The sequence below is a fragment of the Macrotis lagotis genome, chromosome 1, assembly GCF_037893015.1.
Source record: "Macrotis lagotis isolate mMagLag1 chromosome 1, bilby.v1.9.chrom.fasta, whole genome shotgun sequence".
Taxonomy (NCBI): Eukaryota; Metazoa; Chordata; class Mammalia; order Peramelemorphia; family Peramelidae; genus Macrotis; species Macrotis lagotis.
Genome location: NC_133658.1, coordinates 86,953,371 through 86,972,991, shown reverse-complemented (window position 1 = coordinate 86,972,991; position 19,621 = coordinate 86,953,371). Strand labels below are relative to the sequence as shown.

Genomic DNA, 19,621 nt, shown 5'->3' with positions numbered 1-19,621 from the left:
ATGCTCAGAATTCTCTCTCCAATCTATCTCTTTTTCCTGGATTTCCTGAATTGAAATTTCCTTCAAGTCACAACTAAAATTCCATCTTCTACAGGAAGTCTTTCACAACCCCTCTTTAATCCTAGTGCTTTCCTTCTGTTAGTTATTTTTTATTTATTCTGCACATAGCCTATTTGTCCATTTGCATACTGTCTCCCCCCAACTAAGCTCTTTAAGGGAAGGAACTGTCCTTTGCCTTTTTTAAAAATGCTTAATAAATGTTTATTAACTCACCAATTAACTTCCAAGCAGTCTTGATAAAAAGATCAGAGCTCTGAAGAACTTTGAAGTACAAACACAGGCGTCAAGAGAAACATAAACAAGAAACATGAATGAATAATCATGAGAAATTAAAAAAGGATAAATTGTTTACTTCCTAAAATGGGAAGATGATACTTGAATCTTCTCTGAACTCCATCATTGTAAGGGATTCTAGAGCCAGTCTAATTAGAAAATCTGGAAGTAGCTCTTAGGTGTTCTTCCTTAAAAGAATAGAAATGAAGGAGAAAACACTCTAGAGAAGGAAAAGAAAAAGCAGGTTAGAAAAAAATTATCTCACATAATTTAGGTGTGCAAGTAGAAACCTATGCAAACGAGGAAGGTATGCGGGGAGCAGGTGACACTTGAACTGCATTTTCTTCTGAACTTGTCAAGGGAAGGTGGGGAAGAATATGCACATAGTGATGGATACAAAACATAATTTTCAATAAATAGGAAAACAGGAGGGTAAGAGGAGAAAGGGGAAATAAGAAGGAGGAGATTAAGGGAGACAGTGTCCTAAGTAAAATAAACTGAAACTAGGACTACAAAAATTATTTATAGTAATACTTTTTGTGGTAGTTAAAAAGATCAGAAAATGAGGGGGGGCGCCTACCTATTGGGAAATGATTAAGTTAATGTGATGAAATACTTTTGTCTTATAGAAAATGATGAAGGAAGTGGTTGCAGAGAAACCAGGAAAAACTTGGACTGGTACTGCTTTTGCCTTTGTTGAGTATTGAGTGTTGTGTTATTCTAAGAGATAACTCAGTTTGTCTCTTTCAAATGTACTAAGTGGAACAGTGAATAAAGCTCTGAGTCTGGAGTTAGAAAGATCTGAATTCAAATCCTGCCTCAGACACTTATTAGTAGTGTTACTCAGGACAAATCAGTTAACCTCTGTCTCAGTTTCCTCGACTATAAAATGCGGCATCTACCACCCAGAATTGTGAAGATCAAATGAAATAATATTTGTAAAGTACATAGCACAAACTTTCAGAATAAAATAAGTAGAATGGGAAAATAATTTCTATAATGAAAATTACAGCATAAAGATCAGGATAATGATTAACTACCATGATGGGAAATGCCACCTACTTACCTCCCGAGAGAGAGGTAAAAAACTCAGAAACATTTTTTTGGACAAGATCAATGCAGAATTGCATTTTGATTGACTATTCATGTTTGTAACAGATGTTTTCTTTTTTTTCCCTTTATTGGGAGTGGGGTGGAAGGGGAAGGAGGATTTTTGCTGATTAAAAATAAAAATTTAGGGGCAGTTAGGTGGCATAGTGGATAAAGCACCGGCCCTGGAGTCAGGAGTACCTAGGTTCAAATCCGGTCTCAGACACTTAATAATTACCTAGCTGTGTGGCCTTGGGCAAACCACTTAACCCCATTTGCCTTGCAAAAATCCTAAAAAAAAATAAAATAAAAATTTAATTTAAAAATAGAAATGTTAAACAAAAGATGTGATTTAAATATTTTAAATATTCAGTAGAAAAAAGCTTTAGTCTCCTTTGAGAAAACTCCTTGGAAGGAGAGAGAAAGAGAGAGAAGGAAAAAAAGAACATTGTTTAAACCCAGCAGAATACACACAAAAAGGATTGTAGGGAAAAAACCTAGGAATCTCCATTTCATCTCCCTTGACTTTTTTTCCATATACAATAGTCTACACTTTTCTTTAAAAAAAAATCCTAGCTCTCTCTGATTGACCAGGCCAATGTAAAATCTGCTTTTGTTTTTAATTATGAATATGTGAGTCTAGCAGTTAGGTTGGTTCTTCACTATTGCAACACTTACCTTCAGTAATTTTTAGGATACCTCAACCTAGCCTATAGGCTTAGTAGTGAATTGATAGACTTGGAACCCCAGGAAAATCTGAGATTAAATCCTGCCTTCCATGCTATGTGACTGAGCAAGTCACTTGACCTGTCTCAGTCTCAATTTCCTCATTGTTAAAAGAGAAAGTACTGACTCCCAGACCCTCTGCTCAGAAAGAAAGCTTTGCCTATATCACTTTGGTTTCATGTTTTGGTACTTCCCTTATTATCTCTGTCTCTCTGTCTCTGTCTCTGTCTCTGTTTCTGTCTATTTGTCTGTCTGTCTGTCTCTATCTCTCCCTTTCTCTCCTCTGTCTCTGTTTCTGTCTCACACACACACACACACAGACACACAGATACATACATACAGAGACACACAGACACATAGACACACAGAGACACATATAGAGAGACCCAGACCCAGACCCAGACACAGACACAGATACAGACACACACACACACACACACACACACACACACACACACACACACACACAGTCATACCCCTTCTAATTAGAGCAATCCAAAAAGTGAAATAGGTTGGTTTAGAAAGTAATGAACTGGAGCACCTGGGTAGCACAGTGGATAGCGCTCCAGCCCTGGAGTCAGGAGGACTTCAATTCAAAAATGTGACCTCAGACACTTGATACTTACTAGTCAAGTCACTTAACTCCATTGCCTCACAAAAAAAAAAAAAAAAAAAAAAAGAAGATACTGGACTTTTCTTTCTAGAGGTCTTTAAGCAAAGACTGGGCGACTGCTCATGAGGTATAGTAAAGATTCTTGTTTAGGTAACGTTTTCCCAAATAGAACTTTCTTTTGTAATGGATATGTATAGTCAAATAAAATGTATTAGCATATTGGTCATGTCTTGAATATGCGGTTGGTGGTCATTTTTCTTTGTAATCAAAGAAATATATGACATCAATTGAGTGATGGCATGATATACAAATTATGTTGATTAAAATGAGGGGAATGTTTTGCAAGGACATTCTTCTTACTGTCTCTTCCAGAAGAATTTACATCCTGGGACCTTCTAGTATAGGAAACAGGACTTCTGGAGTTGGTCTGGACACATTAGGAGGTTTTGGCCATTTAGATGTGGTCCTTCCCATGTAATTGAGGAATCACAGCATTGCAGTCATATCAGACAGAGTGACAATAACTGCATGGAAGCAGTGCCAGATATCCTGAGGGAAATTTTGGAGGGAGCCAGTTATTAGGTAGTTCAATTAATCTTTTGTCTCTAGGCTCAGTTCAGATGACTGGTTTGTTTTATTGGGTCCACTATGAACCTACACCAGTTTCCTCTGGTTTTGCTCTGCCCAGTTGTATACTTCATTCAGTACACATAGATCATTGCTTCGCTCTGCTGTGTTTTATCATCAGTTCCCTATCATTGTGATTGAACTGATCAGAATTCTTAAGTCTTTCAATGCCTTTTCCCTTTGAATTATTATTTTCACCATGCAAATTATTCTCCTTACTTTGCTTTGCATCATTTCACAGAAGTTTCCCAAAGATTCCCTGAATTTTTATGTTATTTCTTTCATAACAATATTTCATTACATTAATATACAACATTTTTTTCCGTAATTCATCCTGGGTATCCTCCCCCCCCAATTCTTTGATGCTATGAAAAATATTGCTATGAATATTTTTGCATATATGAGACTTCCCTGTCTTGTTGACCCTCTTGTGGTATATAACAGTTTGATATATCAATGGGTGAAACTGGTGTGAATCATTTGTTGACCTCTTTAGCATAGTTCTAGATTGTTTTCTAGAATGTTTAAACCAATTACAGTTCCTCCAGTAGTACATTGATTTGCATGTCTTCTCATAATCCTACCAACAATGACCATTTAAAATGTTTTTCATTTTTGTTAATCTAATGGATAAGAACTTTTATTCCTGATGGACCATTGAAATCACTGCTTTTTTTTCAGGTTCTCCTCTTATTTCTTTTGACTGAGTCTTTTTTCTGGGCTCTTATTCCCTCCACTACAAAAGTGTGGATATCCACTAAAGTTCTATCCTTGGTGAAAACCCCAAGGTATCAGATTAGGTTTAATACAATGTATCTTTTTTTTTTTTTTGGTGGTCAATGGGCAAGTATATTCATTTCCACAAGGCAGAACACATTATAGTAGGTAGGGACCAGCAGGAAGAGTACTTAGTGGGTTTGATGCTAGAGTTTGAGAATACATCTCTCCCCAATTACCTCTTTTACAGGGAAGGAAAGAAAGCTTGATCTTATAGCCTAGAAAACAGCTAATGAATTACAAAGCAGGGCCCCAAAAGAACTACAAGGCCAATGAGGAGACAAATGAGGCCAGGTCATCTGTTTTCTTCAGTCGTCTAGGATTGTGACCACTTGGGTTATGCTGCTCCTATAATGTATTTGCTAATTAAGAGAATGGCCCAACTGAACCTGAAGAAAGACATAGGTGGGAAATGTAAAGTGTTGTTATCAAGATCTGCCTCTTTAGGATGCCATGCCGAGAAGAAAGCCACCAAAAAATCCTCCAATCACAAGAACATTCTTCTTCACAAATGACAGGACCTCCTCAGCTTTGCTTTTCACCTCTGTAGAGAGGTGGTTGCTTCTTTGGATTTTCAACTGCTCCTTGGCTTTCTTCATATCTTTCTCAACACGTTGCCAATCTACCTTGATGTAACCAGTGTGGTTTGCAAGAGGAAAAATCCACCACCCACTGCTGTGGCGGCCAGTTTGCCAACTTTCTGGAAGATGAAACCAGTGCACCAGCCAGTGACCCTGCCTATCAGAAGCTGGGTGGCCACACTGTATTTCTCTGCAGAAGGCCCAGAGTCATGTCCAGTTTCTGCCACCACGGCTGCTTCTTAGCAAATGCAGCAAGGTCAAGGGAATCAAAACTTCCATCAAAATTTCCTTGGCTGGTGGCGGCCATGTCTAATACAATGTATCTTAACTGAATTGAACTTGCCTCTGAATTTCTCTTGTAACTCACATTTTAAGTATGTTTGAAGCTTAGAAGATTTGCACAAGATTTCCCATTGTTCGAGAGTCTTGTGTAAATGTTCCAGGTATATCAGGTTTCCCTGTTTTGGAAAGAGAATGTTTAGAGGAGGATATATAGGTTGGACAGAGAGACCCTAGGAAACAATACTATAAATTCTCTGAAGAATTGATAATTTTAAAAGTTTGGGGGGGTGTGTGTGGCAGAGCAGGGAGTTGTATCTTGATGTAAAACAGGAGGGAAAAAAGGACGAAGAAATTGAAGAAATTGTTTCCTTCTCCCTGCTCTTCTCTGCTCTCCTTAGGCTGAATTTGCCCTTGGACATTCTCCTTTCTTGCCTGTTGGGAAAGGTACTCTAGTGTATATTTCCTGGTAATCTGAGATGAATGCTTTTAATAATCGATCCCACATGCCATCTATGTGAAATTTGATCTGATATAATGTCTATTCAATATCAATTTCTGTTCAATTAACAGAGAATTTCATTCAACATCTTTGTTTATCTAAACATTTGACTAGTGTGGGTGAAGATAGCAAGCATTATCTGGTCTCTGTGTGGGTTTGCCATTGCATAAATAGATACAGTCATCCAAAAGAATGGTTTGAGCTTAATAGTTGTCTGGAGTCCACTGATCAATTTGGCTGAGAAAACAAGCCACCTTTCCATTTCACTGTCATCCTATTATGGTGGAAAGAATACTGGAATTATAGCTAGAAGGTCTGGCTTCAAATTCTGCTTCTGCTACTACCAATGGGACCTTGGACAAATCATTGAACCTCTTTGGACCTTGACTTCTCTTCCATAAAATAATTGGATTGGATTGGGTACACTTTAAGGAGCCTCCTAATTCTAAATCTATGATCCTTTTATTTTTTCATTTAATTTTTTCCAATTGCATGTAAATATAATTTTCAACATTCATCTTTTGTGAGATTCTGAGTTCCACATTTTCCTCCCTCTCCTCTTTCCCTTCCTTCTCCTTAAGACACCAAGTAGATCCTTTGCAATTTGAGCCTTATTTTTTTTGTCTTCTCTTCTAGTTTTCTTCATGTTTCTATTCTCTCTGAAAGTCAAAGTAAAGACCCCTTTCCCTATGCTATCCTTAACCACTGCTAAACCCTAGACTACTTTCCTGTGGGGGATGGCTATAGGAAGAACCACAAAGTTTACTCACAACATAATGGATATCATCATGGAGCTCTAAGGAATGGTCACAGTCACCAAAAGGCTCAAAGTAATTACATAGAACACTATCCTCTCAACCTCCCTCAACTTACATCCTTAACCCCAGCACAGACTTAGTTAATTGATTGCTCTAGCAGTGACTTGAAGGTTACAGTGCTGATCGATTGGTTCCCACCATTTTAAAACATTTATTTTGAACATTTATTATTTTAAACAAAAGAGGTAAATTGTAAGCTCCTTGAGAACAGGAACAAAATTAATGTTCATCTCTGCATCTTCATCACTCAACATGATGTCTTGCATATGATTAATGTTGATGGATCAATCCATCTATCAAAAACATTTATCATATTGGCATTCACTATCCTAGGTGCTGGATATACAAATGTTTCATTCATTAAATGATATCAATGTTATTAAAAAAAGGCAAATTTGGGTTCAATGTAAGAGAAAACTTCCTTATAACTAGAATTCCTCTAAAGTGGAATTAACTATCTCCAAAAATGGTGAGTTCACTGTCACCATTGCCATCACCATCACTAGGACCTCAAGAGGAAACTAGATGACCACAAATTGGGGATTTTCACAAGTTCATAGATTTGGAGCTCGAAGGGACCAAAGAAATCATCTAGTTCAAGCCTCTCTTTTTCACTAATATAAATTTCCAGTTCTAGCTTAGAGAGTTTCCCAGTAAGAAAACTTAGAGTTCATTAGATGTCAGTGGTGGAACTTCAGATCATGTTTTCCTGATTCCAAGGTCAGCTAACTAATCATTACAGCATTCTGTCTTTCAATCAATCAGTTAATATACATTAAGTATTTATTATCTACCAGGCACTATATGAAGAGTTGGGGATATAGAGAAAGATGAAAGTCAGTTTCTGTTTTTGAGGAGCTCAAAGTATAATAGAGGATTCAAATAACTATTTACAAACAAGTTATATACAGGATAAATAAGAAATAATCAACAGAGGAGAGAATTAGAATTAAGAGAAATAGGGAAAGTCCTACTATGGAAGGTTAGATTTTAGCTGGAATTTGAAGGAGTAAGAAAATCAGGAGACAGAGAAGAGGAGGGCCAACATTTCATACATGAGGGACAGTCAGTAAAAATACCTAGTGCTGGGAAAAAGAGTGTCTCATTCAAGAAAAAGCAGAGACCAGTGTTACTGATAGAGGAGAACATTGAGAGGGAAGGGTATAAGATGAAAATCTGGAAAGTGAGGGCCAGGGAGGTGAGGAAGCAGGTTATGAAGGATTTTAATCATCAAATAGAATATTTTATATTTGATTCTCTAAGTAATAGCGAGGACTTTAATGAGAAAGGACTGACATGTTCAGACCTGAGGTAGAGGAATTAAGGTTAGCTTTGCTGATTAAGTGCAGGATGGACTGGACCATTGGTGGTAGGCAGACAAACCAGTAGGCTACTGCAATAGTACAAGTTTGAGGAGATGGAAGCCTGTGCCAGACCTTTCTTGCTTTGTAACTGGGGAAATTGAGATCCAGAGAACTAAAATAACTTCCCCAAAGTTATAAAGGGGGTAAATGGCAAAGCTTGGATTTAAATGAAGGTCCTCTGATGTCAAGCCCTATACTCCTCTTATACTACCATGCTGCCTCTCCTATAGAAGAAAGGCTCCCTATTCTATTATGGTTGGATAAGATGGCACCTGAGATTCTGTGATACTATAGGGTCTCAGATACTTGACCCTTTCTAGCTGTGTGACCTTGGACAAGTCACTTAACCCTGATCACCTCACATCAGGGCCATGTCCAGTCATCCTGATCCATGTCTGGCCACTGGATCCAGCTGACTCTGGAGGAAAAAGTGAGACTGGTGATGTAGCACCCCCCTTACTCAAATCTAATTCATGTGCTTGTCATGACATCACCTCCCTGGTGTCATGGTCTCCTTCAAGAATGGAGGACAAACATCATATCTCAGATAAGAGTCTGCCAGTCTAGACCCCCCCCCCAGTTTGTCAAAGTGATAGTGGTTCCACTCATACAAGATGTCCCACTCCTTGAAGATTACTGACACTTAACAATGCACATGGACCAATCAGATTTTTCACAATTTGTACCCACGCTCTGGGAACACAGATCACCAAACTCTCTGCCTAGACACAACTGGTGATACAGAGGATAAAATGCTGGGTCTAAAGTCAGAAAGCTTAGTTGTTTCAACCAACTCTCCATGACCCTGTTTGGGGTTTTCTTGGCAAAGATACTGGAGTGCTTTGCTGTTTCCTTCTCCAGTTCATTTTATAGATGAGGAAGTTGAGGCAAACAGGGCAAAGTGACTTGCCCAAGGTCACACAGCTAATAAGTGTTTGGAACTGAATTTGAACTCAGGTCTTCATGATTTAAATGGCACTTAAAATGTAGCTCTATCCACTTTGTCATCTAGAGAAGTTCAAATCTGGCTCCATAAACTTGACTAACTTTGGGATTCTGGGTAAGTCATTTAACCTTTATTTGTTCTAATTTATTCATCTGTAAAATGAGAATAATAATAATAACATCTTTCTCTCAGGAGTTGTGAGGATTAAATGTGAGAATTAAATTATACAATCACCTTTAAGGGCCATATGCCATACAGTAGATGCAACATAAAGGCTTATTCTCTTCCCTTTCTTTTTCTTTCCTTATTTATCTTTGTATTTTCCTTACTACCTATTAGCTCGCTAATCATTACATCATTCTGTCTTTCACTCAATCAAATAAATAAACAATTGTTAATTGCTTATAATCTTCCAATACTTCCAGTACCTTAAAGGAGCTGTGATTTCCTCAGGTGGACATTCCCTTCACCAATATAAATGACAAGTCCTCCATGTCCACGTAAATGGTTTCAGAATGTACTTGACCAAAAAAAAAAAAAATAAATCCTCATTTAGTGGTCAATTTTCAGGGGATAAACTTCTATGAACTAAACTAGATTGTAGATGATAAATATACAAAGTCCATGTTCAAAGCTTTTCTGGTGTGGCAAGACCTACTAGGGTTTGTACTCCAAAAATCCAGGATCACCTCCATACTGTAGTAAAGTAAGGAAACAAGTCTTTAGAGCATAGCTCTGAACACAGATCACAGGATACAGTACCTGGAACATAATAGCCACTTAGTAGATGACTATTAGCTGACAGAAGGTACTTAATCAATGCTGAATGTATTTAATGAATGCTCTTTTGAGCTATTGTTTTAAATCTTTGACCCTGGGCAGCATCCATGATAAGCACTGGGAGGACAAGTTTAGGATCCTCACTAAAGGATGCTCCATAGGGTCCAATGGTCCAGAGCTATTTTTTTTTCAATCCTAGTTCTTCCCTAGTAGTTCGAAAAGACTCAAGGAACACATACTGTTTGAAACCAGGCAAACAGTAAGGTTGGGTCTAATCCGTCACAGTATATTCATATGCAGAGAAGTCAATTTTGAAATGGAATGACAACATATAGTTAGTCCATTTGTGAGTTGTTCCAATTGTCAACATGCTGCAGAAACCTTGCACCAGCTGTAGAGCCCGGCTGCTTTGTTGATTCTCAAGGGGATGACTAATAGGGTTAGATGATTACTCATTTACACCAGAAAAAAACCCAAACGATCTCTTTAAATTCTATAATCATACATAGCCTTAGAAGAGTGTTGTTGCTGCCATTTTCAAGGCTATATATTGGCGCTTTTCTGCTTCACTCACAAGGTCAGACTGAGATTTTTGGCTGATGGTTTGAGTGCCTTGACCTCCTTTAGAAAGTAGCAGAGTAATTGCAAGGGGATAACAACAATCCTGTAGAGTAATATGCTGTTGAATGTTGAGCTGCCACTCCCACTTGAGCAGCTCTGAGATATGAGACTTAATTCTTTTTTTGACAGTACATGAATTGTACTCTGTTATTATTCTCTCTCTATGAGCCCTCTTTTGTTAGGGAGTTTGAGTCTTAATTAAAGAAAGGAAATAACCAATTATTAAGCACTGTACTAAGCTGTTTGTTATCTCCATTTTATAGAAGAAACTGAAGCAGGCAGTCACACAGCAAGGAAATGTCTGAGGCTAGAGTTGAACTTAGGTTTTCCTGATTCTAGTTCTAGTATGATCTTCACTGTGCTCCCTAGATGCTTTAATTTATGATGTTAGTCAAATGGAAACTGGACGGGGAGTTCTAGATTTTTGACCTGTACCTTTTCTCAATCTCAGTCATAAGGATGGTCATAGCTGGATCTTCCAGAAGTATTCAACCTCCACAATCCATAACTTTGAATTATCTCTAACTATACCCTCCTGTCTTTCTAGCTCTCCTTATGCCACAGCCTTCCTAAACCTATCTGTCCTTAGAGATCTTCAGTCCCGATTCTATCTAGGCCACTGCTCTGACTTTAATTTCCTCTGTTTAAAACCTCAACCTTTTAGTGAATTAGTTCAACTCTATACTGTTCTCATACCTTCCTTTGCCCCATTGTCCTATTGACATCATACTCAGGATTATTTCCCCTATCCATCTTCTATATTTTTGTTCCTGTGTTGGCAAACACCACCCCTGAAAGTCTCACAACTGGGTTGACTGGATCACCATCAATATATTTTACAGTCTCACTTGGATCCTTACTGTTGCACAATTCTCTTATTCTTTCAGATCAACTCTCTACCTCACTCTTCACAGCAGTTTTCCAAACCTTCCCTTTTCTTTTTTTCCTTTTTTGAAATTGAAATTTATTTATTTATTATTCCAACTTCATGCAAAGATGGTTTTCAACATTCATTTTTTGTAAGAATTTTTTGTAAGATTCGTAACATTTTTTTCTTCCTCCTTTTCTTCCCCTCTCCCTTTTGACAGAGAATAATTTGGTATAGGTTATGCAAATATAACTATGTAATCATATTTCCATATTAGTTGAAAGACAATCAGAACAAACTCCCCTTCTCTTCTAAAGCTACCTCTTTTACTGCCTTCCTGTCAGGAAAAAAAAATCTTGTCTTATATTCAGTGAAAAAAATTGAGGTAGTCCAATCTGAGTTCTTTCTCATCTTCCACTCCTACTTTGATACAAGCATGTGGGCAATATAATGGAAAGACTTCAAATCTTCAGATACTTCCTAGTTTTGTGATCTGTTGGCAAATCCCTTTCCTTCTATCTTCCTCAGTTTTCTCAACTGTAAAATAAGGATTAATAATGCTAACTACTTCAGAGAGTTGTTGTGAAGATTAAGTGAGATAATAATTACAAAGAACTTAGCACATGTCTGGTGCATCAAAAATGTTTATTTTCTTCTTTTTCCATCTCGCCAATGTGTATCTCTCTGCTTTGAGTCCATCTTTTTTTTCTCCTCCAGATCTTTGAAGCTTTGATCATCTTCTTTCTTCCTAACCAAAGTTGTAATTCTTTTTCTTATTATCTAGTAAATAGAGTGAGAAGAAATGGAAGTAGCATCAGATTTTATATTCTTGGGGTCAAAGATCTCTTGGGGGTGGTGAGTGCAGCTATAAAATTAAAAGATACTTGTTCCTTGGAAGGAAAATTATGGAAAATAAGGACTATGTATTAAAAAGCAGGGACATCACCTTGCTATAAAGCTTATATAGTCAAAGGTATGGTTTTTCCATTGCTTTTCCCAGTATAGTTGTGAGAGTTGGACCATAAGGAAAGTTGAGTTCTGCAGAATTGATGTTTTTGAGAGTCCTTTGGATAGCAAGGAGATCAAATCAGTCAAAACTTAAAGAAATTAATTCAGACTATTCATTGAAAGGTTAAATAGTAAAACTGAAATAATTTGGTCACATAATGAGAAAATGGGATTCATGAGAAAAGACCCCAATGTTGATAAAGACTGAAAGGAAAAGGAAAGGGGGATAGCAAAGAATGAGATGCTAATGTCTAGGAAACAATGAACATAAACTTAGATATCCTTCGAGAGATAGTAGAGAATAGAAACATGCTCTGGTCCATGGAGTCACAAAGAGTCAGATACAACTGAATAATTTAACAGCAGAAACACTAGCATGCCTAGGTCTCCCCATTCAAAACAAAATAAAAACTTCCCTTGATTTTGGTAATCCCTAAGGCTATCACTCTCAATCTCTCCTCTCTTTCTTGGGACTATGAGAAAAAGCTATCTCATTGCCTACATTTTCTCACTTCCCACTCCTTAGCATCTTACAATCTATCTTTTCCCCCACCACATGGGTGAAATTGGTGACTCTCTGAGATCACCAATGATTTTTTTATTGTTAAATCTAATAATTTTTTCCTTTGGTCCTCCTTATCCTTGACTTCAAAGTATCTTTTGATACTATGGACAACCTTCTCTTTCACTATACTCTTTCTTCTCTGGGGACTTTGTGATTTTGCTTTGTCGTGGTTCTCTTCTAAGAGTGTCTGGAGCTTTGAGAGATGATTGTTAAATTTTCAATGGGAGCATTTGAAACTCAGAAATTGGCAGTCATTTAAATAATAATAATAAATAAAATAAAAATAAAGGGCTTTATTTAATGTTCTGCTTATTGTCTAGATCTATTAATAATAAATACTGAACTTGAAAGCATATATGTATGCAATTTTCTCCCAGAGCCCAGTTCTTAAAGATATCAGCAACCCTCTGAATTTCTCTATAAAAATTATTTGAGTTCAGTAAGAAGCTTCAGGTTCAAGGAATGAATTAGCATCTGGATGACTAGAGGCAAATTAATGATAATGATGATGATGATGAAAATAATAATAATAATAATGATGATGATGATGATGATGATGACACCAACCCTTCTCTTTCAAATCTATCCTCCATACAACTACTGAATTGATAAGACTAAAGTACAAGAGCATGTCCCTTTAGCCCAAGAAGTTTCTTTCTTTTTTTTTAGGTTTTTTTTTTGCAAGGCAATGGGTTTAAGTGGCTTGCCCAAGGCCACACAGCTCTGAGGTTGGATTTGAACTCAGTTACTCCTGCCTCCAGTAGCCCAAGAAGTTTCAATGGTTCCTTTTTTGCCCTTATGGTAAAATGCAATTTTGTTTGCTTAGTATTTAAAATACTTTAGGATTTGAGTCCAGCCAACTTTTCCAGGATGATTATATAACTCCCTCTCATGTCCTTTATATTTCCTGCTAAACTGGCCTTCTGGTTATTCTCCATTTACAATATTCCATCTCCTGGTTGTACAGGTTCTCCTCCCTTCCTGGCATGCTCTCTCATTTCTGCTTCTTAGAATCCTACATTTCTTCAAACTCATTTTAAGTTCTATCCCTTGAATAAGTCTTTTCTGAGTCCCTCAGTTTTTACTCATTGTCCCACCCTATTATATTTGATATATGCCTTGATTAATTTTGCCATGAAGCTGTCGTAAACCTTCTGTAGAATGTAGTCTCGTTAAGGGGATACTCTGCTTTGTACTTTTATTCCTAATGTCTGACACATAGAACAAACTTAATAATACTCATTGGTTGATTGATTGATTCTTGGCCCAATTCTCCTACTAACTCACTGAGTGGTTTTGGACAAATCACTTCCTCTCTAGCTTCCCTGTCCAGTGCTCATTCTATTACACCTTTAGAAATGATAGAGCTAAACTCTGTGACTTCTCAGTTTACTACCAGTTCTGAAATATTGTATTCCTATACTCTTAGTACTTATTAGGTAATCAGGAGATAGTATCAAGGCTAGATACTTTAATTTCAGGAATGGTAAGATTCAAGTTATAGCCCAGAACCTGATTTCTAGCTATATCTTCAGTATAGTCTCCTAGTCTCCTTTGATTTCCCTGAACTTCCTCTGGTCCCTTGAAGGAAGGAGACATTTTCCTATCTGGACCTCAAAGATTCTTTCCATGGGGCTCAGACCCTCTTCAATTGATCTTCTTGTCATCTCTTTTGTTTCTGTCCTGGAAGTTTCTATGAAGACGGACCTTGCAATGTTATTTTCACCTCTAGCTTCGTACTCTTTGTCCTCTTAAAACATTTTGTCCAAAGCATCTTGGCTAATCGGGTGTTATCTCTTCACTGGCCAGTTATAGAGCTTGGATTTTTTTGCCAAAAGTGATGGATCTTTTTCTGGATAATCCTACATCTTGCAGCATGAATTTAATCAGCATATCTATACATATGACTGCCCCCACCCCCAGTCTACATATCCAATCCCTATTGTTCTACTGTAGCTTCAGTCTAAGATCAACAATTGCTTTTGGGTCTTTCAAACTGTATAACTCAGAGATATCTTCAATTAAGCATGTTTAAAATCTAAATCATTCTCTTTCCCTCTAAACTATGCCCACTTCCAAACTTTGATGCTTCTGCTGAAGGTGCCACCATTCTTTCTTCAGTGTCTGAGATTTGTGATCTCAGCATTTTTTAGGATTTCTCACTCTACTTCACTTCATATATATATCTCATATACCATTCTCACAGCTAATACCTCATTTTAGGCCCTTATCATCTCTTGCCTAGATTATTTCAACATCTAGTTTCCTCTGCTCAGATCTCATCACTCCAGTCCATACTACATACTGCTGCCAAACTGATTTTCCTTAAGAGAGCTAAAGGCTAGCAAGATGTTGCAGAATGTAAGAGTGTGAATGTGAAGCCAGGAAGACCCGAGTTCAAATGCAGCTTCAGACATTTACTAGCTATGTGATTCTGGGCAAGTCATTTAATTTTCTCATTTGGAAAATGAGTTGGTGAAAATGGCAAACCACTCCAGTAACTTTGCCAAAAAATTTCCAAAAGGGATCACAAGGAGTTGGACACAACTGAAATATGTCTAAACAACAAAGAGACCATGTGACTTTTCCTTATCATCCTACTCTGAAACTTTCTATATTGCCTCTAGGATAATATATAAATTCTTGTTTAGCTTTTAAAGTTTTGCACTTTCTGTCCTAACCTATCTTTCAAGCTTCAACTATCCCCTGCATTCTGAAATTCAGGAAAACTGATTTTCTTTCTTTTTTTTCAATGAAAGATTTTATTTATTTTGAGTTTTACAAATTTACCCCTATTCTTGCTTCCCTCCCCCCCCCCCATAGAAGGCAATCTCTTAGTCTTTACATTGTTTCCATGGTATGCACTGATCTAAGCTGAATGTGATGAGATAGAAATCATATCCTTAAGGAAGAAAAAAATAAAGTATAAGAGATAGCAAAATTACATAATAAGATAACAGGTTTTTTTCTAAATTGAAGGTAATAGTCATTGGTCTTTGTTCAAACTCCACAATTCTTTCTCTGGATACAGATGGTATTCTCCATAACATATAGCCCAGAATTGTCCCTGATTGTTGCACTGATGGAATGAGCAAGTCCATTAAGGTTAATCATCACCCCCATGTTGCTGTTAGGGTGTACAATGTTTTTCTGGTTCTGTTCATCTTGCTCAGCATTAGTTCATGCAAATCCTTCCATGTTTCCCTGAATTCCCATCCCTCCTGGTTTCTTTCTTTCTTTCTTTCTTTCTTTCTTTCTTTCTTTCTTTCTTTCTTTCTTTCTTTCTTTCTTTTTCTTTTTTGGTTAACATGACTTTATTTATACATTACAAAAATATTCTTGTTTAAGAGTAAACATAATACCCCCTCCCCCACAAAAATATAGAACTGCATGAAAAATAAAATATAAAAAAAAGAGAAAAAATGTTTTTCAGTCTGTGTTCTGATACCATCAGCTCTGTCTTGGGTAGATCACATTCTTTATCATAAGTCCATCACAGAAGTTACTTCCATATTTTTCCACAGTTGCTGTTGCTAATTTTAATTCCCTCCATCCATTCCTCCCCACTACCATATAGTATATTTTCTCTCTCCTTTCACTCTGTCCCTCTTCTAAAATGTGCTGTAGGGTAGCTGAGTGGCACAGCAGATAGAGCACCAGCCCTGGGGCCAAGAGACCCCAAGTCCACATACCATCCCAGAGACCCAGAAACCACCCAGCCCCATGGTCCCAGATAGGCCACCTAATCCCAGCACCTTGCAAAAAGGTAAAAAAGAAAATGTGTTATATCTGACTCTCCTCTCTTATGATTTACCCTGTCCTCTATCACCCACATCCCACCCCTCCCCTTGGTACCCTTCTCTCCTTTTTACTCTAAATGTCTATACCCTATTGAGTGTGTATGCTGTTTCCTTTCTGAGCCATTTCTGATGAAAATGAAGGTTCCCTCATTTCCCCTCACCTCCCCCCTTTCCCCTCACCTTTCTCCCTTCCATTATCATTGCAAAAAACTCATTGCAAAAAAAATATCTTTTATATGAAATATCTTAGCCTATTCCACCTCTCCTTTCTCTTACTCCCAGTACATTTCCCTTTTAACCATTGACTCCATTTTTACAATATATTATCTCTTCAAATTCAGCTCTCTCCTGTGCTTCATCTATAAAAGCTCCTTCTACCTGCTCTATTAAATGAGAAGGTTCATATGAGTATTATCAGTATCATTTTTCTATGCATTTTCTATGTAGTTCATCATCAAGTCCCTCATAATTTACCCTTCTCCTCCACTCTCTATGCTTCACCTGAGTCCTGTATATGAAGGTCAAACTTTCTGTTCAGCTCTGGTCATTTCAACAGAAACATTGAAATTCCCCTGTTTCACTGAAAGTTCATCTTTTCCCTGGAAGAGGATGTTCAGTTTTTCTGGGTAGTTGATTCTTGGTTGCATTCCAATCTCTTTTGCCTTCTGGAATACTGTATTCCAAGTCCTGTGAGTCCTTAATGTAGTTCCTATGTGATCCTGACTGCAGCTTCACAATATTTGAATTGTGTCCTTCTGGCTGCTTGTAATATTTTCTCTTTGACTTGGGAGTTCTGGAACTTGATTATAATATTCCTGGGGGTTGTTTTTTTCTTTTGTATCTCTTTCCAGGGGAGCTTGGTGGATTCTTTCAATTTCCATATCAATAGATATCAGGGAAATTTTCCTGTAGGAATTCTTTAAAAATGAGGTCAAGGCTTTTTTCCTGATCATGACTTTCAGGTATCCCAATAATTTTTAAATTATCTTTCATGAATATGTTTTCCAGATCAGTTGTTTTTTCAATGAGATGTTTCACATTTTCTTCTAATTTTTCATTCTTTTAGTATTGAAGTATTGTGTCTTGATTTCTCATAAAGTCATCAGTTTCCTTTAGCTCCATTCTACATCTGAAGGATTTGTTTTCCTCAGAGAGCTTTCTTATCTCCTTTTCCATCTGGCCAATTCTGCTTTTAAAAGCCTTTTTCTCCTCATTAACTTTTTAAACTGTTTTACCCATTTGACCTAAGCTGGTTTTTAACATGTTATTTTCTTCAGCATTTTTTTTGGATCTCCTTGACTAAGCTGCTGACTTCATTTTCACATTTTTCCTGCATCTCTCTCATTTCTTTTCCCAATTTTTCTTCTATCTCCCTTACTTGATTTTCAAAATCTTTTTTGAACTCTGTCATAGCCTGAGCCCAACTTCCATTTTTCTTGGAGATTTTAGATGCAGAAGCTTGTACTTCCTCATCTTCAGATTGAGTATTTTGATCCTCCTTTTTTTCCCTGCTTACTCATTTCCCTAGCCTGTGCCTGGTTTTGGGGTGCTTCTTGAGCTTTTGAATTTTATTGGGACACCCTCACAAGGACCTCACTGTGTGAGGCTTTGACTGCTCTCCTGGACTATGAATGACCACAAGCGCACCCCTCTGCTGGGGCTGAGGCAGGGTGGTCCCTGTTCTTTGTGGTGGTGGTGGGGCTAGACTTCAATCAGGATCTGAATGTGATCAGAGCCCCAGAGTCCTGTTCCAGGGACAGAAGACAGATTTCGGAGGTCTCCCTTTGCTCTCTTACCTTCAGTGGGCTGAGCACTCAGGGCACAGCTGCCTAGAGGCTCCTGCTTGCCGGCTCTGCAGGCCTACTTCCATTTCCTGGATCTGGGCTGCTGGCTGCATCGTAGCTGCCCTAAGTGCATTGAGTGCCACAACCATGCTCAGGACCTGGGTTTCATGCTCATTCTGGCAGATATCTCCCTGCTGGTCTTCCAAGTTGTGCTTAGTTATCCCTGGGGTGCAGGTTAGGGAACTGTTTCTGCTGCTGGGAGCCACCACTCCAAGGCACCCTGGGGCTGTTCCTGGGAGGCTGAAGTTTCTTCACTCTGGTGGGGTTGCCCCTCTAACCCTGTGGAACAGTTTTTCCAGGTTACCTTGGGTTGGAGAATTGCCTCACTGTATCTTTCTGTGGGTTTTGTCTCTGAAAAATTTAGAGTCATAATTTTAACATTTTTGAAATATTTTGGAGAGACCACCTAGGAGAGGCTTTTCTCCTGCCACCATCTTGGCTCTGCCCCTTCAAACTGATTTTCTTTATTCTTCAAAGAGGTTCCCCCACCATCTCTACATCTGCGTTCCCCAACCCTCAACACTTATAATCTCTGTGCTGTTGGACTCCTTTATACCTAGAAAGCATTTCCTCCTTACTTTTGCCTTAGGGGATTCTTTTCTTTTAAGATACAACTGAAGCATCTTCTGTTTTTGTTTTTTTCAGTCATGTCTAATTCTCTGTGACCCCATTTTGGGTTTCCTTGGCAAAGATATTGGAATGGATTTCCATTTCCTTCTCTAGATCATTTTTATTGATGAGGAAACTGAGGCAAACAGTTAGGTGACTTGTCCAGGATATCACTGCTAGTACAAGTCAGAGTACAGATTTGAACTCAAGTCTTCCTGATTCTAGGTCCAGAGTTCTATCCAATAAAGTTACCTAGTTGTTTTAAATACTTATTACTTATTAATTGATAGACCACTATAGGTGACTAAGTCAAGAAGTTCCATGGAGGAGTAGAAATTTAAGCTAGTTAAGAAAGGGGAAAAGCATTTTGGGCACTTTAGCAAATGATTGATCAGTCTTCATGGATTACTTCTCTCAGGAGTATTTGTGTTTGAACTATGATCTTAGTCCCTGTGTAATGTTAGCCAAATAAACAAAAATTTTGAACAGGAAATTTCAGGCATAAGTGAAAATGGTGGAAGTGACATAGGGGTTTTAGGGAGGGACAAGGACATGACCTTTCCTTGTGCCTTTGAAATGTCATCATCACAGAGAACTACCTCTTCCAGCCAGAGGGAAAGTTTTTCATGGTATTTAGAGATCTAAGTAAACTTGGAGAGCTAGCTCAATCTCCTCTTTTTACAATGATGAAACTGAGGCCAGAAGGATTATGTTCCCGCCCAAGGTCTCAAGGATTGCATAAATTAAAGGCAACATTTAATATGCTTATTTGTCAGGTACAATCCTGAGACCTAGAAATACCAGCAGAAAGAAAATTGCTGCCTTCAAGGAGCTTACTTTCTAATTGGTGGGAAGATAACTCCTAACATCT

General features: G+C 37.8%; 1 pseudogene; it reads right to left on the bottom strand.

The window, feature by feature from the left end:
• Positions 1–4,427: 4,427 nt before the first annotated feature.
• LOC141513818 (FUN14 domain-containing protein 2-like) lies at positions 4,428–5,053 on the bottom strand (annotated as a pseudogene).
• Positions 5,054–19,621: the final 14,568 nt, after the last annotated feature.